We start from the raw sequence: 19,143 nt of genomic DNA, 5'->3' as shown, positions 1-19,143 counted from the left end.
ATGTGTTCCACTGAAATCTTAACCTAAACTGCACAAATAATTCATAGACTGGACAAACTGTGAAAAGTACCCACACTGACAAAAAGACTGTGAGCCATTTCAGAAGTGACACAGCAGGAACTTGTATTCAAGTTCTCAGCACTCAGGTCCCTTTGGATCTTTGATTATTTACTTTTATTTGCATGGCACAGCCTGTGGTGATTGACTTGAGCACAACCAATTGTCCTCTGTAAGATAGGAAAGGGAGAGAGACATCAAACAAAATGCATACTCTCACACAAAAATGGACAATATCTGACTAATGGCACATTCTGGCTTGCTTCAGCTGGAACTTAGTGTATTATACACTGCAACAGCAAAAGCTTACTACATTCACTACCCCTGTGCAACCAACGTTCGTTCGTTCGTTCGTTCGTTCGTTCGTTCCTTCCTTCCTTCCTTCCTTCCTTCCTTCCTTCCTTCTTTCCTTCCTTTCTCTCTTTCTTTCTCTCTTTCTCTCTTTCTCTCTCATCTTCTACAGTGAGATTTTGACCCAGTAAAAAGAAATTTTTTTACCACTTGCCCTGCATTCAAAAAATTATTTATCAGAAAAATATCATTTGGACACAAGTAGGAAAAAATGCTGAGTTTCTTTGTTGTTGGAGACGAGGGTAGAGATTGTGGCAAAAAGGATAAGGAAGGGGGAAAAAATGAAGCCTCATGCTGACTCTCAGCTCAGGACAGTGACATCTAACTATGAGTAAAGGTAATCATGACCCCAAGGCAACACAGCACTGGGGCAGATCAGACCAGATCTCTTCTTTCATTAAGTAGAAAGACCCAGCTGAATTTTGGGACATCTGTTTCAGCCATCTTGTGCTAGGAGTTGGTGGAATACTGTCTCCCTAGTGAGAAATTTAATTCGTAACTCAAATAGTCTCCCTCTGCAAAATATGAAATGTTCTTTATATATATATATATATGAAAAGACATTTACTGACAGCTTTCCCTCCCCCCATTCAATAGTGTGCTACTCACTTTATTAAATCCTACAGTGGAGAAATTGTCCATTTATTTTTGATATCTTTTTTTTTACATTTAATGAGGATGGCTGCTGGATGTCATTATTTCTTATTTGATATTATGACACTTACTGAGAGGTTTCAACTGAAATGTATATCCCACCGAGTAGAAGGACCCAGGTACAGCACACTGTTCACCTGTCATGGCTCAATGCTGCCATTTAAATAAAACTGACCTATGTGTTAATGGAGCCCTAACCTCTGCTTTAGTGTAAACTGTCTCTCAGTCAAAAATAGAGATGGAAAAAGGGAATATACTCTGCAGCACAAAAGGTGAAATGCTACTGTGGAAGGTAATACTTTAGCAAAATGTTTAGAGCTTGGCAGAACATCAAAGTACTTGCCGAAATTATGGTTTCAAACTGAGCTGGAGATTTTCAGGACAGTGTAAGTACATATGTATAGATGCCTTAGGTCAGATTAAAGATCCATCTTTCCCAGAATCCTGCCTCTGAATGGGGTTAGCACTGCTTAAGGAAAACCTCCTTTTAACAGCAAAGAAATGAAAAATCCTTGCAATTTGCAGCTTAGGGACTGCCTCAGCCAAAAGATCTGTGTTTAATAGCAGTTTCTAGGGTATTTTTCCCATACATTTATCTAATCTTTTATGAACCTATTTATGCTTTTGGACTGTAAATATCTTGGCAAGGACTTCAGCTGCCGACTGCTTGCTGCTTGAAATAACTGTCTTTTATGTGCTTCCAGCATGCTGTCTGACCCTTTTATTTGCTGTATTCTTGTATGGTTAGAATAAAAATTACCATTCTCTATTTGTTTTCATCCCACTTTCTAAAACCTTCATAATGCCTTCTTCTGGTAATTTCTTTTCTTAGATGTAGTGTCATAGTTCATTCAATGTCTCTTAATACAGGTATCACCTCATTCCCTCAATCATCATTTATAATCCTTTATATACCTTTTCACCAATTGAAGTAGAGGGACAGAATACAAATATTCAAGACTGGGTATAATCTAAGTGTATACAACAATGTAAGGGCATTTTCCTTTTTATTCATGTACGAAGTAATTCCCACCGCTCACAGTATTAACTGAAGCTGATTATTCATATCCAATGTTTTTCATCAAACCAGTCACAAGACTTGCAAGATGTTCTGAAAGGAACACTAGCTCACCTATAGCTCATTATTTTCAGCATGTGTACCTACTATGTACAATTTTTTTGCCTACTCTATGTAGATTTCTTTAAAAATTTGCCTTTCACTACTCTGTCATTCAGACAATCCACTGGACTGCAGGACCATAGTAGAATTTTAGATGAAAATGTTTAAGTAAACTGGATGTGTGCTTGGGCATATCTGAAAATATAATCAAGGTTAGGTTAGCATTAAGAAATAGTTCCTTTAGTTGAGCAATTGATATGTTTGGAAAAATGGACAAATTCTTATGATGAGCCACACACTGGTCCTAACAGGCAGAGAAATAATCAAGCCAATCCAAGACCAGGTTGGGAATATTAACCTGTGAATTATGTTAGCTTTTTGTTCACTTTGAGGTAGAAAATTATTTAGTGATAGCATGTCATAATGGGATGCACACAAGCAAAAAGATGACAGGTTCAGCAGGGGTATGGGTTCAGCTACCAGTTTTCATGGATCCTACATAAGCATATTATTTTCCTTCAGAAATGTGAATTAACACGCAGACACTGAACCAGTGAAATTGCTCTGTACCACAATGATTTTTTGCAGACAATCTGTAGAAGTTAGACATACAGTTAATAGTGAAAAAAATCTTCATAAAAAATACCTCTCCATCTTTGACATCTCACTCCTCATTGTCAAGGAGATGCCAACCCCTGTCTCTGTTGTTGTGGATTGTGGAGAGGTTTCATGTCGCTGTTGTACGGGGCATGGTGAGAAAAATTACATAGGCTTCGGTCCAGGAAGGAATGGAATGGAATGGAATGGAATGGAATGGAATGGAATGGAATGGAATGGAATGGAATGGAATTATTTATTAATTTCCAAACTCATCGATATAACCTGGTTCTCTTGAATGGCATAAGGCTATTGGTCCTTTGACCATCCACCTCTTAGAATGCTTGGTTAAACCCTACAACACCCATTTCAACGTATTTCTCCAGTCAGTAACACAACAATACTGCATAACAATCTTGCACCTGCAAGATAAAGGATTGGTTTACAAAACCTCAAACTGTTTAAAGCTAGCGTGTGTGTGTGTGTGTGAGAGCAAGACTTTCACACGATGCTGGCAGAAAGCTGGAAAATTTCTCTGCATCAAGCTTTTCAGCATCCACAGCTTCATGCTTTCTTTTCCCAAATTTAATGTTATTGTTCTCAACTTATACATAACTGCTTATTTGATCTGTCTCTCCAGACCTGTGGAAAGTTAGTGTGCCTGAAAATTGCTCACTTTTACAACTGTACAACTACATCAGCAGGTTCCTTAGAAAGATACTACTTACCACCTTGGTCTTTCTAACTGCAATAATACTATTAAATGTTTGATTTGCCATTTGTTTGAATGTTTTTCAATCACAGCATTAAAAGCACCAAAACCTAGAAATTTAAAATGAAAACCTTAAAAAACTTCAAACAGGTAGTCCTGATAGTAAAAGCCTATACCTTAAGTATGTTCTATATTTAAATGAAGTCCAAAAAACTTTTAATCATACAAACCTTGCCAGGAGAGGAAAAAAAAAGAGAGAGACCGAAAAAAAAGTGGTATGCCCAGTTTGCTGTTCACAAAGTGATGTTTATGAATACTAAAAAAATGAAAAGATAAAGAAGGCAGAACTGGTGAGAAAGCCCATCCATGTAATTGCTATTTAGGAAAGTGCACGATGAGGCATAATTTATTTTGAGAATGTAGAAACTGACTTTCATGTGTACACTGGTCTAAATGTTTCAACTTACCATGTATTTTCAAGATTTCTAAAAAATTAAGGACCTTGCAATATTGATCTTCTTATCATGAACTGAGTCAAGACAACTTCATAATTCCATGAGAATAACTGTTTACCATACTAGCAGTGAAATCACCCTAACTCAAAAGAATAGAATTAAGGAAAATCTATAGAAATGTTGCCCACTCCATCTTTTAAGGTGTGGAAGGTTTTTAATGCTCAGCGGCTAAAATGGCAGTTTAGAGAGCTCAGAATTGCACAGGAACAAATCATGTGTGTCTTTAAAAGGTGGCTGATTTTAGAAGATTTGAAATAAGGAAACAATATAAGGTACATTAGAAGAAACTTTTGCATTAAATTTACAGTAGCAATTAAAACTGCGCTATCTTAAAGTAGTATTTGAACTTACAGTTGCTTTCTCCCTAGCTCCTACATGCACTGAATCTTTGTATTTTAGTTCTTAATTAGAAATACCCCTAAAATAGAGATATTTTGCACAGAGAGGGAAATACAAAAGGCAGGCAAATATATGACATTGATTTAAATGATTCCATCAAAATGTTATTCATGCCCTGTCTAGATTTATGAAAAGAAGTTGTGTAGAAGCTGCTCCCCTGGATTCAGAGTTGAGGTTTTTGTCAGGGTGAGGACTGGTGGAAGGACACTGAGACTTCTGCACAGGCTGACCAGAGCATGGCATCAGGCCCATATGAATAAACAGTCATTCACTGCTTGCTTTTTTTCCATCTGTCCCTTTCATTGCTGATATTTGGATAGGTGGCATGATGCTACTGATACCCAAGTGTTCCCTCTCAGTGAAAGATCCAAGGAAGATATTAAGGTATTCAAAGATGTGCCCACCAACCAGACTCTCTTGGAACTACATTTTAGATAAAATGTGTCATATATCACTTTTTGTTCAAGATTCTGCTTTCCTTTTAAAATTAAGGTGCACAGCAGAAGGTTATTTCGTACAAGTAACTTAAAGTTAGGTAATAAATACAGACGCCCTGAAAATAAAATAGACTTTTCAAAATATATAATCTTCTTTTATGTGACTTCCACAGACACTGCTGCAAATACTTAGTGCTGGGTTTGAGCTATATTATACTGTAAAAAAGGAACTTAAATGTACGTTTCTTTTCCCTAAAAATTATTGCAATTATTGAAGGATGAATGCAAAAAATAAACTGAAAATTTTAATGCAGTGACAGTAGTTGAAAAAGACGTGGATATTTTATCTATAGAGAGCTATAGCTATATAGCTATTGGGAAACTGGTGATCTCCTGCCTCCTCCCTTCACTCCCTTCAATAGTGGAAACAGCTATTAAAAAAATTACTTCAAATTCATAAATACTTAGACACTAGTGAAATAGGCCATGGGACTGCTCAAGTTGTTTAAAAATTAATCTGTATGTAGTTCTTTGCAGAAACAGGACCAATAATATGCTTCCTGCTTGACCTACAGTTTACGTCTCTTTTTGCTATCACTTAGAAACTAGAAATGATTAAAAACTAAATCAGAACAAAAGGTGCAAAAAATTATTCTGCTAGAAAGCATGTTCCTATATTTCTTGCTCATTTTTCCTTTTACATTGTCTAAAAGTTTCAAAGTACTGTTTTTACTTCTTAACAGTATATTACTGTTAATATGCTTTATATAAATTAATGGCTAAAGAGAGGTCCAAAAGGTTTGAATAACTTCCATATTTTACTTTCATAATTTGCTGCCATGACTTAAAAAGGCAACCATTGCCTTGGGGTGGCAAAGTTCAATGCTTTACTATATCCACTAAATACAGAGTTTAAAAGGGGATTACCAATTAGGATTTTAAACAGCACAGTAAAAGCAAGCCAAACGTGGTGTCAGTTTGTGGCTTTGGGTTTGTTGTGGTTTCTTTACAACAATTTTGACAAAACAAGCAGAAAAAAAGCCCAAAACACTAAGTGATTCAGTATGGGGGTTTTGTTTGTTTGCCATTATATTTTTGCCAGGTCGGTCTTATTCCTGTACAGAATATTCATAGTTACCACTCAGTCCTCACATTATCTGCCCAGGATTCCAGAATGCTAAACAATCCAAGGAAATAAAGTACAACTTTTCTGCAGGGATAGAAAAACATCTTTATTCAAAATAATGGACAAGAAAATTTTACAAAAGAAAATTGTTAAAAAAAAGCACCTGAATGACTCCAGTTTTCAGATGACAAAAAAGCTTTCTTCTTGTTTCTGATGAATTCAAAGCTGTGTATGGTCTGTAGTCAGAAAATTAAACTCCTACTGCAATTTCAATAAATGGCTTATATTGTCACACAATGCATCTGGAAAAAATGGGTTAGTCATTAATGTAATAAGCACAATGATCATTTGGTATACAGTGAGTGCAAGATAATTACAAACTGTTTCAAATAATTGATGAGTTTTCAAGATCACTGAGTATCTCTGCAGCTGTGAAAGCTAACAAATAAATAAAAAATTCCAAAGTGTAAGATTTGCACAAGCTGGTAAGAAAACTCAGTATTCTCCACTTGAGGAGCCTAGGAAAAAGATTTCAAAGATGTTATCAGTTCTCATCTGTGAGCAAGGAAATGAAATCCGTCATCATACGATAATCATCAGGGCATTCCTTAACTGACAACTGCTGGGAAAGGTACAAGACAAAGTTATTCTGGTCTGTTTGACTGATGAAGTTGCAGAGACTTGAACAGAAAATCAATCAGCCTTCTCTTCTGGGTACAGTACAAGTGATACAAATTTTGTTGAACAGCAGATCTAGGAAAAAATGCTGTGAGCAGAATCAAAACTTTATTACAAACTTTGTGACTCGTGGGAGCTTTGAGTCTATGGGTGGAGATGGTCGACATATGATGATGATCTTATGCAAATTTGATGATCTTATGTAAATTTTTATGATCTTATGTAAATTTAGCTGCTTGAAGAGTCACTGACATCCTCAAATCCAAGACATGTACATCCTCAGTAAAGGATGCTTACAAAATAAACTTTCAATTGCAAGCACTTTCAATAGCAAATGCACTTTAATAGGGCAATCTATTAACTGGACACTCTTTAACATCATGGTTGCTGCACAATCACATTAAAAGAAAAAAATAATTAGAAAAAATTTGATGACCAAAACTGCACAGGGATGATGTGGCAGTGTAATTCAGATGATGAAAGAAACCCTGTGGCTCTATTGAATGGAGGAGTCTCATGATACAGATGAAATGTCATAAAAGCTATCACAGTGCTAATCTTGCATCATATAACATAGCTCAGCTCTACACTGAGGATCCAAGACCCATTCCAAAGGATACAGCTCGGTTCTTTAATGCTGATAAATTCTGAGGGAACACTTGAGGTCATAAGTAATTTGAATTCTGTGCAATGAAGAACAAAATAGGAAATCAGAACATTAAAAAGCAAGCATTCAGTACTATGTAGTTTTACCCATGGATTGTTCAGCATATTTGGAAATAGAAGAACCCTCTAAATAAAATAGCCAAGGGAAACAGGCGACAGTTTGCTCATTACTTCCATTGGAATATTCTTCCACAGAGTGCAGAAGTGCATACATTAACGCCAAGTGTTTTCTAGCAAAAAACAGTTGAATGCAGTTAAGGTTTACATCTCGATGCCAGTTATAGGGTGGATTCAAATCTATGTTGGGATTGAGTCACTTATCTCCTCAAACAATTTGATTAACATAATTTTCCATTCAGCTTTCAAGAATGTCAACTTCTCTACTCAAAATGCTGCACAAACTCTCCTCCTCTCTTTTAACTCCATTATTCATTTCAGAAAATTCATTCTGGATGGCTGTTGTCTCAGTGTAACGCATTTTGTTTTCCAGGACATCCTTATCTTTAAAATTTTCACATAGTCTTATCCTGGTTTACATTTCTATTTTCATTTCCTTTCGTGACTCTCACAGTCCCAATGGTCTCTACAATCGTCCTGTCTTATTGCTTTGCTCTTTTTTATTCATGTTTCTTTTTTGGCTTTTGAGAAGGTGTCTGTCATATGCTATCTGCCAACCACTCCTCCTTTAAACTTACCTTTAAACAGTTTTGTTTGATTGTTTTGGGGTGTGGGGGTTTTTGGTTTTGTTTTTTGGTTTTTTTTTGTTTGTTTGTTTAATTATTGGGGGACGGGTTTTTTGTTTGGGTTCTTTTTGGTTTGGTTTTTGGTTTTTTTTTTGTTTTGTAGGGGGGTTTTGTGGAAGTTATTTTCATCTCTGGAAATTTTAATGAGAGAGTCATTGAATAGTAAATTCAGTAAAGTTTTGGGATGCCCAGATTCTTTGTGTGATGTCAGGTCATTATTATTTAAACCTAATGAAAGCAATAAAATAGCTTTTAACTACCTCAAATCAATTAATAGTCCTCTTTCTGTCGAAAATTTTATTTCTTTACTATGGAAGACTGAGTTTATTAATGGTAGAGGCTTGTTTTCCCTTATAACATGCTAATTTATGTTTCTATTAGAATAAATAGACTGATGAATACCTTAGTCTTATGATACATTAGTCTGATGAATACCTAATCATCTTGTTCAGCACTTAGATACTGCTTTATAGCAACGTCTTATCTTTTTAACCTACAGAGCAAAACTAGAGCAGCTACCAAATTTAAGGTTGTAAGGCTACCTGGATCAGGATTTTTTAACATAACTTAGCAGTGGGTTCTTAAAACAAACTCCCAGTGTTAAGGAATAGATGTTTACTGATCCTGCTGTGTGTTTCTAATATAAAAAATGAAACTGTTGCTTGTTCAATGCTAATGCAACAATTTTCTTCTGTTTTTTCCCCCTTGAAGTGATCAGGTGGAAGAAAAACAGACTTGGAAGTGGACACCTGAATAACTAGACATGGCCTGGCATAAGAATCAGCAACTCACAATGTATATTGAGCAATTTCCAGTCATTTTGATGTTACCTAGATCTAAACTGATAAAGATGAAAAGTTGTGTACTCCAGAATCATCCTCAGTGCAACTTACAACTCAGGCTTACACAAACAGCTTTGTAGTAGTAAATTTCAGGAATAATAAATAATTCACCTTTTTGTTCATTCTATATCATAACTGCAAAAGCAGAGAGATACAGAGATACTATTTTTTAAATTTTTAAGTGTTCAAAAAATTTTATATATAGAAGTAGTCCGTGTTTAGATGTGTTTTCCTTCATAGCCTGCTTGACAGGCAGTCAAGAGAATGCCAATGCCTGTGCTGTTGAGTTAAATGAGTGCTCTCATTTAGAGTGCTCTTTGTTAAAGATCTGTTAGCTGAAAAGCTAAAAAACATGTAAAAGATTTTCTTTTATGATATCTATTGGTCTATACTTTTATTAAATGTTTTAACTGAGGTACGTATCTTCCTTTTAGATTAATTACCGAAGAACACTAATTTGCTCCTTACTGCCAGCACTACAAGATTTTTGTCGTTGTTTAGTTCTCTTGGAGAAACACTGTATTTTCAGATAAATTAAAGAGCATTTTCAGTTCAGGCCCCACAGTCACTCTCACACTAATATAAAGATATGAACAGGCTTTCTAACTATAGTACTAATCCACCAACAAACACTTCATTAGGTATTAATAATACAATCATTAGAAATGCAATATATGTTCTTTTACAGGAGACACACTATTAAAAAGTTTCATGTATGTACTTTCAAATTTTTGGATCAAATTTAAGTATTCTTTTAGATATATTACTTCTCACATTGAAGACTGAAGGAGTATTTCAAGGGATACTTTCCCTCTGTTTCCTTATTTTACCCTCTCTAAGTCAATCTGATATGAAGCAGAGAAATGCTACAGTTGAAGCTATAGTTGAATAAAAAACCAAAAAGTACAGCAATTTCCGTGTTAAAAACCCTCAAAACCCCAGGAGGTTTATTTCCACTGCTAATACTCACACAATGCAGCAATGTACTCTGCCCATTGGAGACACTTGGAGACATTTTCCTTACAAATTTATTCTTTCTTTGTAATTTCATTGGATCTAAAATAACAATAATCTGGCCTGTAAGTGTGTGTTTCCCCAATGTGAATAGAAAACACAGCAGCAGCCATTACTGCTTATTTTAGAGAAAAACTAGCATTTTATTGCCTTTTCCAGCAGATTGATCTTCTTTCTCCTTTAATTCAGCAGGAAAATTGGCTTCTGTTCCCCATGAAAAAAACAGACACACTACTTCAGTTAGCCTAGTAATAAAAGCAAAATGCTACTTGTATTTTTCTCTTTAATGCATCTCTTTATTTAAGAAATATTAATTTTGTGAAGAACCATGTATTAAGGGAAAATGTGAATAAGCAAAGTATAATAGAAGGGGAGGATATGAAGATTTTTTTTATACATATCTATATAGAAGGAGAAATTGAACACTAGAAAAATGACTAGTAAAAAATAGCAGCAGATGTCAATCATCAAAAACTGAACTAATTAGCAAAAGTGTTTTTTTCCTATGCAAAAATTTTCCTTATAACTTGTTACATCTCCAGTTTAATATACATGGCACACGAGCTCTGGAGGCTGAAAATATCCTTTCTTTATTAACAAAAATTTAATCCTACAAAATCATGCTGATTTAGACCCTTCCCAAAACAAGACCCAAAATCTCTACAAATTTAATCAATCTGTCTGACCACTACAGACATTCAAGGGGTCAATAAAAATTTGTTTGGTGAACACACAACAGGTAAAGTTCAATTGTAGCTATGCATTTAGTTACAACTATTACACAGCTTACAGCCTGGCTCAGTGCACGTTCACAGATCTGCCACTTTTTAATAAGAATCCATTACTTATTGCCTTCCTTGTTTGAAAAAGAGTTTTCTAAAAATAAGAAGCTTGTAGAAGGCCTTCTGTGGTGTCAATATTAGTAGTTGAATTCAGCTGCAATGACAGCAGTATGGGATCAAAGAAAAAATTGTCTCGGAAATTTAGGCAAAACCTACATGTTACAGTATGCTGTCAAGAGTCAAAGATTTTCCAATACAGATACATAAGTAAAAAATGAAATATTTTGAAAATTTATCACCACTTTAGAATCAAAGAATGGTTGGGGTTGAAAGGGACCTCTGGAGATCAGCTAGTCTAGCCCCACTGCTAAAGCAGGTTGCACAGGGTCATGTCTGGATGCATTTTGAGTAGCCTGTTGCAGTGCTCCATTACCCTCAAAGTAAATAACTTTGTCCTCATATTTAGACAGAACTTCCTCTTTTCTGTTTTCACCTGTTGTTAATTTTCCTGTCACTGGGCACCATTTAAAAGATTCTGTTCCCATCCTATCGACAGCTGCCCTTAAGATATTTGTAGACATTGATATGATCCCCTCCCAGTCTTCTCAAGGCTAAACAGGCCCAGTTCTCTCAGCCTCTCCTCAAAAGTGAGATGCTTTAGTCATCTCATTATCTTCGTAGCTCTCCTCTGGGCCCTCTCCAATCTCTTGTCTTGGCCACAGGGACATGCTACAGGCTCATAGTAACTTCATGTCCACCAGGACCACCCCTTCTTCCTCCACAGAGCTGCTTTGCACCTGTCCTGGTGTGGGGGGTTATTCTTCCTCAGGTTCAGGACCCTGCACTTGTCTTTGCTGAACTTCACAAGGTTCCTCTGAACCCAACTCTCCAGCCTGTCCAGGTCTTGCTGGCTGGTGGCGCAGCCTTCTGGTGTATCAGCCACTCCTCCAAGTCTCATATCATCAGCAACCTCGTTGAGGGCATGGTCCATCATTTCATCCAGGTCATTGATGGCTAAATTGAAGACAACTGCACCCAGTACAATCCCCTGAGGAACACTCATCCAGTTGTGCCATCATAGAGGACTAACAGAATGCTCAAGCATGATTTCTCCTTGGTGAATCCATGCTGACTACTCCTGATTACCTTCTTTTACTCCACACATTTAGAGGTGACATCCAGCATGATCTGTCCCATCACCTTTCCAGGAATGAAGGTGAGGCTGACTGGCCTATACTTTCCTGAATCCTCTTTCATGCCCTTTTTTCAAACTATAGTGGCGTTGGCTTTCCCTGAAATCCTCATCCGTTTTGTCCTTGATACCCCTTGACAGATTTAATTCCAAATGGACCTTACCCTTCCTTGTCTCATCCCTTCACACACCAACAGCAATCCTATGTTACTCCCAAGTGGCTTGTCCCTTTTTCTGCATGCCATACACTTCCTTCCTCTGTTTGAATTTTGCATTTCTTATAAGTAATACCATCGTTTAGAGATCACAGCTGATACTGTGTTGTGTTGTGATGCTAATAGGACTAAAATCTATTTTCTCATAGACTCTTTTAAACATAGAGTATACTATAGTACTTGATCAGAGAGGGAAAAATATTCCTTTTAAAATTAACTTCAAAATATAATTTATCCCTATATTTGATTATCATATAGAATTTCTATAATCTCTAAATTGATTTTAAATTACAGATAAAGAAGCAAGATAAAACTTCTGAAAGTCATGCAAGTGGTATTTTCTGTTAGTTTGTTGTCCTTTGAATCTTATTTTTCATTCATTTTCAATGGTATAAAGTGCTCAAGTAATGTCTGAGAATGGTTCTAAGAGATATTTTGCCATGAAAGTTTTTAGAACTTGACCTGCATATCTTAATCCTAAATTCTCCTAATCTCTAAGCAATTGTGCATTAATTATTTACAATAAAATTACATCTTCTAACAGAGAAAATTAATTTGGCTCCAAGAAATCATGCTGCACTTATTCTAAATATATTTCTAATAAACTTATATATGAGTTGGAGTAGATTTAGAGCTCTTTCTGGACTGGGACAAAGGTCTTGGAATAAAGTAATTTTTCAGCACATTTATTTGTAACAATAAAAAAGAAAAAAAACCTTTTAAATCCCTGTACCTTAATAATGCTTTGCATGCATGGTACAGATAAGTTGGGATTTTAGTTCTACATGAGTAAAATGCGTTTTCTTTGGATTTTATAGAATGGGAGATGGTCTTAAACATCTGTAACTATACTATAGGATTGTGCAGAGTGGAATGGGGAATCTCACAAAATAGTTTTGAATACACCTTGGGTAAGAGGAGAGTTAAGTGCTGCCTAAAGCACATGGAGACAATTTTTGTAGGCAAAATAATAGTACAGAAATAAGATAAGGACAGTAATGTTTCCATTGACTAGTGTCCTGCAAGTTTCTTTTTTCTTTCCCCTTAACTGAGGTTTATTCTGCAGTGTGACTGACCCAGGATCTCAGAACTTGGTTGTGTATGATTCTATGTAGACACAAAATTAGAGAAACTTAGGTTAAAGCGCAGTAGCAACATGAACACATCTGTGATGTGATTAGCCCAGCAAAGGTCACAAAGGTGGTGAAGGAACTGGAGCTTCTTTCACATTCTGTTTACGGTCTGGATGACAGAAAAGTCAGAGGGAGTTTATTGTGTTTATAGGTCTGATGGGAGACAATGAAGAAGAGGGAATCAGACTTCTCAGTAGCACTTGTTGACAGGACAAGAGGCAATGGACACAAACCAAGACACAAAACTCCATCTGAACAAAAGGTATGTGAGAGAAACTAAATATTTCCCAGGGGGGTTGTACACTCTCTGCCTCTGGAGATATTAAATATTTCACTACACATGGTTCTGGGCAGTCTGTTTTAGCTGATTCTGCCTGAGCATGGAGTAGGAGGTAGCAGGGGAGATTGATGGGGAGGGCTAGATGATCTCAAGATGTTACTCAATGTTATTTTGTTATTCTGTTATTCTCTAAAAACAGTTTTCCAATATTTTTCTTTAGAGACCAAATGGCTTACTTAAAATGATGTCATGAAACTGTGTCAAGATCTCTCCTAAATTCAAGATGGATCACACCCACTGGTTATTCCCTGTTCATGGGGTCTGCTGCCCTGTCACGGAAAGAAATTAAATTGGTTTGACATATGTTGTTTTTGACAAATCCATCTTGTCTGCTACTCATTTCCTTCTTCCTTACCAGTGAGACACAATTGGGTTTTTTATCATTGGTAGTAGTACTGAGTGTTGGCGGGTCTATATTTCCTCCTTTTCCCCTCTTCAAATAAAGAAAGAAATGTTCTTCCATTCTCCTGGGACCTGATCTATGTGAGATCTCAAAGATAACCCATAAGGCTTATGGGAACTCAGGAGCTATTTCTTGCGTATCCTGGGATGGGATTCTCCTAGACTGCTTAATTTAAAAGCATCTTATCCAAGGACTCACTATGGTTATAATCTTCTTTATTAAAGGCTGAGCTCTTAAACTTTTAGTGAACTCTTAAACTTCATTCTATAAGTCAATTGATCAAAACTGACCATTTTATTAAAGATTAATGAAAAAAGTCCTTAAACTTCCTTCATATCACCTGTAGAGACTATACCATTCCTACTAATTTATAAACATGAACATCCAAGCACTTTATTTTTTCTCTATATTTCCATGATGTACATTCACATTTGACCTATTTTCTGCCCCAAGTATCTTACTTCTTGAATATGTTCTTTCTCTCAAGTCCAAGAAGAAGTCATGGTTTAGTCCAGTCCATCTCCTATCCCCTGCCTATTTTTCTTCTGCATTAGGAGGGTGTGCGCCTGTTACCTCAGTATCATTTCCCTAAGAACCTGCCAGTTGTCTCTTCCTTTTTGAATAGATTTTCAACTGAGAGGCTGCCAGCTTTCAAAGTTTATTGAAGTTTGTCTTCCTGAATCTATTGGTTTTCATTTTTCTGTTATTTCTTCCTTTCTTAAAGAATAAAATATCTGTTATTTAATAATCACTTTTGCTCAAGTTCCCTTGCCTGGTTCTTTGTTGCTAGTTAGAGCATGCCCTGAGTATTTTACTTACCATTAACTGAAATTATATATGTTTATATGTGTGTGTGTGTGCACAGAGATAATCCTCATTTTAAAATGAGTCAAGATACAATGCTGTCATGACACGACTAATTATCGAAGACATTTACATTAAAAGCATTGTCAAATGGTTTATGCAATTAATTCCTGACCTACCTGTTTCTAGATGATTGTCACATCTGAGTCATATAGTTCCTCACTAAAGTTTCACTTGTAATTCAGCCTTTGACTTCAGCATAATGTTGTGCAAGATCCTGGAGCAGAGCCTGTGGTAGTCTCCTTAGCTAGAAAACAAGTTGTCTAAAATGAACAACAATTGTAAATATCCGCCAACTTGTTATCTGTAAGGTATCATCCATAGAGCTTCTCCAAAGCAGCAATGCTATGCCATTATCCAGAAAACTTAATGGGAAGCTCTATCATATTTTATTTAGTTGTTGCATTGAAAACTGAAATCTGGTCAGTGACCAGATTTGGGCCACTGACTCATTAACAGATAGTAAGTACAGCTAAACTATTGGCAGCTTCTCCCAAAAGAATGTGTACACTTCCAGAAAAACCAAGCAAATCAAAATTCTCTATCTGGCAATATCTGCATGGCCTTATTCACTTATGAAAAGTGACATACCAATCCAGTCTCTCTTCTTGGAGATGGCAATATCCAGAAGATGGAAAAAATGAACACTTGAGCTATTGGTTTGCAACATAGGCAGATCACTGGTAAGCCTGGCAAAGTCTCTGATGGAACCAGGTACAGATCCAGGTATTCCCAATGCAAGAATTCCCTCTGACATCTATTTAGAGGGTAAGTACAGACAGTGAAATGTGCAAAGCTGTAGTGAAAAACATTCATCTTGGATGACAGAACTGTGCTCTCAACAGTGATCTGTCACTGCATATGAAGAAAAAAATTAGTAGAATTAGTGGTTATATTATGAAAAGAAAAATCTTTCAGTTCCTTTCATTCTCTTCTTCCTTTACTGACAGCACCTCATTGAAGATCAGTAAGATATCATTGCAGTTAATAACCCAGTTCAACATACATGGAGAGTCATGACATTTATTCATATAGAATTCTTAGTGTCTTTTCATTAGAAATACAGGGCTATGATAGCTAGAATACCAGTACTCAGTATTTAAAAAGATTCTGAACTTCCTTGGAGGACAATTTAACCATCTTTATGGTATATCTTGGAGGGATGACTTCTAAGTGCTGAAGTCCAGAATGGTTTATGAGCTATAAATACGAGTTGTGGAAAACAGTTCCCAGTTCTCTACAGAACAGAAGTGGGATTTTAGGTGCTCTGTCTTCCATCTTTTCTAATTTGCTGTGGCACTTTGTTAAATATATGGAGATTTCTATTTAGCAGTGAAAAATTCTCCCATCTAGCATATAGAAAAACAGACATTATACACAGATTTAGTAATTCCACAAGAGAATGCACAGACATGAATTCAAACAGTTGACATCTTGAACTTGTTGAAGATAAGTAACTCTTTCCAGCAATTCATTTTCAGACACTTCATTAGTGTAGTAGAAAACAATGACATTCTAGATGACATTCCAGGAATGTTATATTATCTGCACCTGTGGTTCCAAAGATTAATTAGCTATTTGAAATGTTCCTCATCTGGCATTTGTTTGTCTTTCATCAGGGACACTAATCAGGTAAATGCCATTTAGGTGTATGCATGCTATTTGTATAAAAGATTCTTGGTGTATTTTTCAGTATTTTAGTTTTGGCTACTACTAGTTTTGGCTACTACAAATAGTAAGCTCACAATTTTTTGGCCCCACATACAACCCAAACAGGGCTGCATGGATTAAATTACTTCACCCCATAGCCTAATGATACGTCTGATCTTTAAATGTGGACTGCTTGAGCCAAAACCAGAACTGAACAAAGCAACACATTGTTTGCATGACTTACTTCTAGCCTAGAACTTTTACTTGTCCAGTAAATCGTGTGACCTGAATCAAGATCCTGTGTCTGCCCAGGGAGATTGAAATTTGTATCTCTGATTTCCTTCGTGAATGCCTTTAAACTTACTCTTAGATGAAAAAAAGGAACATTTTCTTTTAAGGCTGATGTAGTGCTAAGCAAGGAAAATTATGTAGCCAGAGAGAAATCATAAAACCCAAACAAGAAAGAACATGATTACAGTTTCTCTCTTAGAGTTCTTACTCAAAACGAGTGTTCCGGTTTGGCCAAATTTAGAAATGTATCCTCTGAGAGAAGGCACAACCACCCCGCCCCCACTGGGTTCGGGGAAAAAAAAATTTTCCTCGAAAGAAAGTGAAGAAGATAAAACTATTTATTTAACAAATACACGGGAAAGGAAAATAATGTTGGTAAAATCTTTCGCTGTAGAGGAAAAACCTGGGAAAGCGTTAGAGTCCTCCCTTTGGTCTCCTCGGAGCTGGGGCTTGGCCCAGGGCCAGGCCCTCTGTGCCCGATGAAAAGTCCTCCTGATGTGCTCTGATGTTACAGCAATCAAGCAGTAGAAGTCCAGTAGAAACGGGAGAAAATCCGAAGTTCCAGAGAAGGAAAAGTCCAACTCTCAGTCTCTCTCCGGAGAACCAGAAACTGAAAACCACTGGCCAAAAGCTGACTGGAACACAGCAAGCCGGGTGCTTCCTCGCTCCCCTGCCGCGCCTGGGAAGAAAAAACCTCCTATCTTTATGTGACCTTGAACAAGCTGCAAACTGCTTTGAGAAAGTTTTGCTCAGGTTTTTTGTTTTTTTTTTTTTTCCCTCTCAGGCTCAGTTTAGAGGCACAGAAAGGCACAAAAATTAATTTCTGGGCATAGGCAGTGATATGGGATACACATCATAAGGTCACCCCAAGACAATGAGATACACAACTTTCAGATCTGCTTCCAGGATTTGTTGGTTGTTTGTTTACTGCCTACTGTAGCATTGTCTGACTCACTCAGGATCCAGACAAAGGAACCTGGCTTTGCTTTCTCTCATCGTGCAGTCACTTTTGCTTTCCTTTCTCCAGCCCCATGACCCTTCCTAGATGTGACTGTGCTTCAGGAACCAGGAAACTCAAAAGGGCACTGATGTCCAGAGCAGCTACAAGCCCTGTGCAAGATAGGTACTTTGACAGTTATTACATGTAGCTGTTAAGCACACATACTTCTGACTCTGTTATTCCTTTGAGTTGGGAGGTAGAGCAGACAGCAGAGGTAGTTTTTCACCAGTCTTCTCAACTCTGCTGCACAATGGAAGGACTTTTGCCCATTAGATATATGGAATGTCATGTTCATCAGCTAATTCAGTTAAAATGTTGACCTAGAATGGCTAATGCTGCAAATCACTGTTTACTCTTTTTTAGGATATTTGACAATGAAAAATGCTTTGTGAATAAGAAATGTAATTACTGCTAAATGCATTTCAGGGGTGTGGAAAGTACTTGTCAAAGGGAACAAATTGTTTTGATATAAGACATTTCTCTTATAACTTCACTTTTGTTGTTGAAAAACACAACAATGAAATAAACTGTTGTAAACCACAGTTTTCCACAGATTTTACTCTTCTGTCTCAGCTTCACTGACTGAGAATTGCATTTCATTTTCAAAGAATGGACAATTTCTTACGTGTTATAAAATTTTTGCCCTTGAAAACTGTCAGTTGCAATACCTGGGATAAAAAACCCAATTTTAATACCCAGAGAGCATCCAAGAACATGTTTTTATATATGGACTAAAATGAGGATGCCACCTGGATAGTAGTAAATACATAGAACATATCAATTCTATAACGCAATATAATTTATTATGGCTGAGAAAAGATAAAAAAAATACAATCTCTTCTATTAGAAAAGTCAATAATTTCTACAAAAAGGTGTAGAAAGTGCTTGATTGTGCATCCTCAATTAAGTGCACACTTCTACTCATTAAAAAAAAATAATTAAAGATAGGTGATCGCTTACTTGCTAGAGTATTTGAGAAGCATCTGAAGGGTTCTAATCCTTGTTTAATACTAAAATGTCTTGCCTGTAACTTTTTGTTAAGTTTCTGCTAGAAAAAAAAGATTAATTGATTTCACAAGCCTAACCCATGTACGCCACGTATATGGAATTTTCCACATGTCAAACTGGAAATTATCAGAGCAACATTAGAGGGAAGTTAAGCTCTCCTTGCCCAAGTGTGAAAGCCATTTAGCACACAGTAGCACTGCACAGCAGTCTACATTAGGAATGAAACTTTACAGAGCTGCTAGGCTTTAGCAAGGCCATAATTTTACACTAATTCTAGGAATAAAAATCGACCTCGGGGGAAAATTGTCAAGAGCCTTTTAAGGATCAGGTTTGGTCAGAGCCCCACTTTGGTCT

This window comes from Aphelocoma coerulescens, chromosome 2 (assembly GCF_041296385.1).
Source record: "Aphelocoma coerulescens isolate FSJ_1873_10779 chromosome 2, UR_Acoe_1.0, whole genome shotgun sequence".
Taxonomy (NCBI): Eukaryota; Metazoa; Chordata; class Aves; order Passeriformes; family Corvidae; genus Aphelocoma; species Aphelocoma coerulescens.
Note: the sequence above shows the minus strand (reverse complement) of the source record.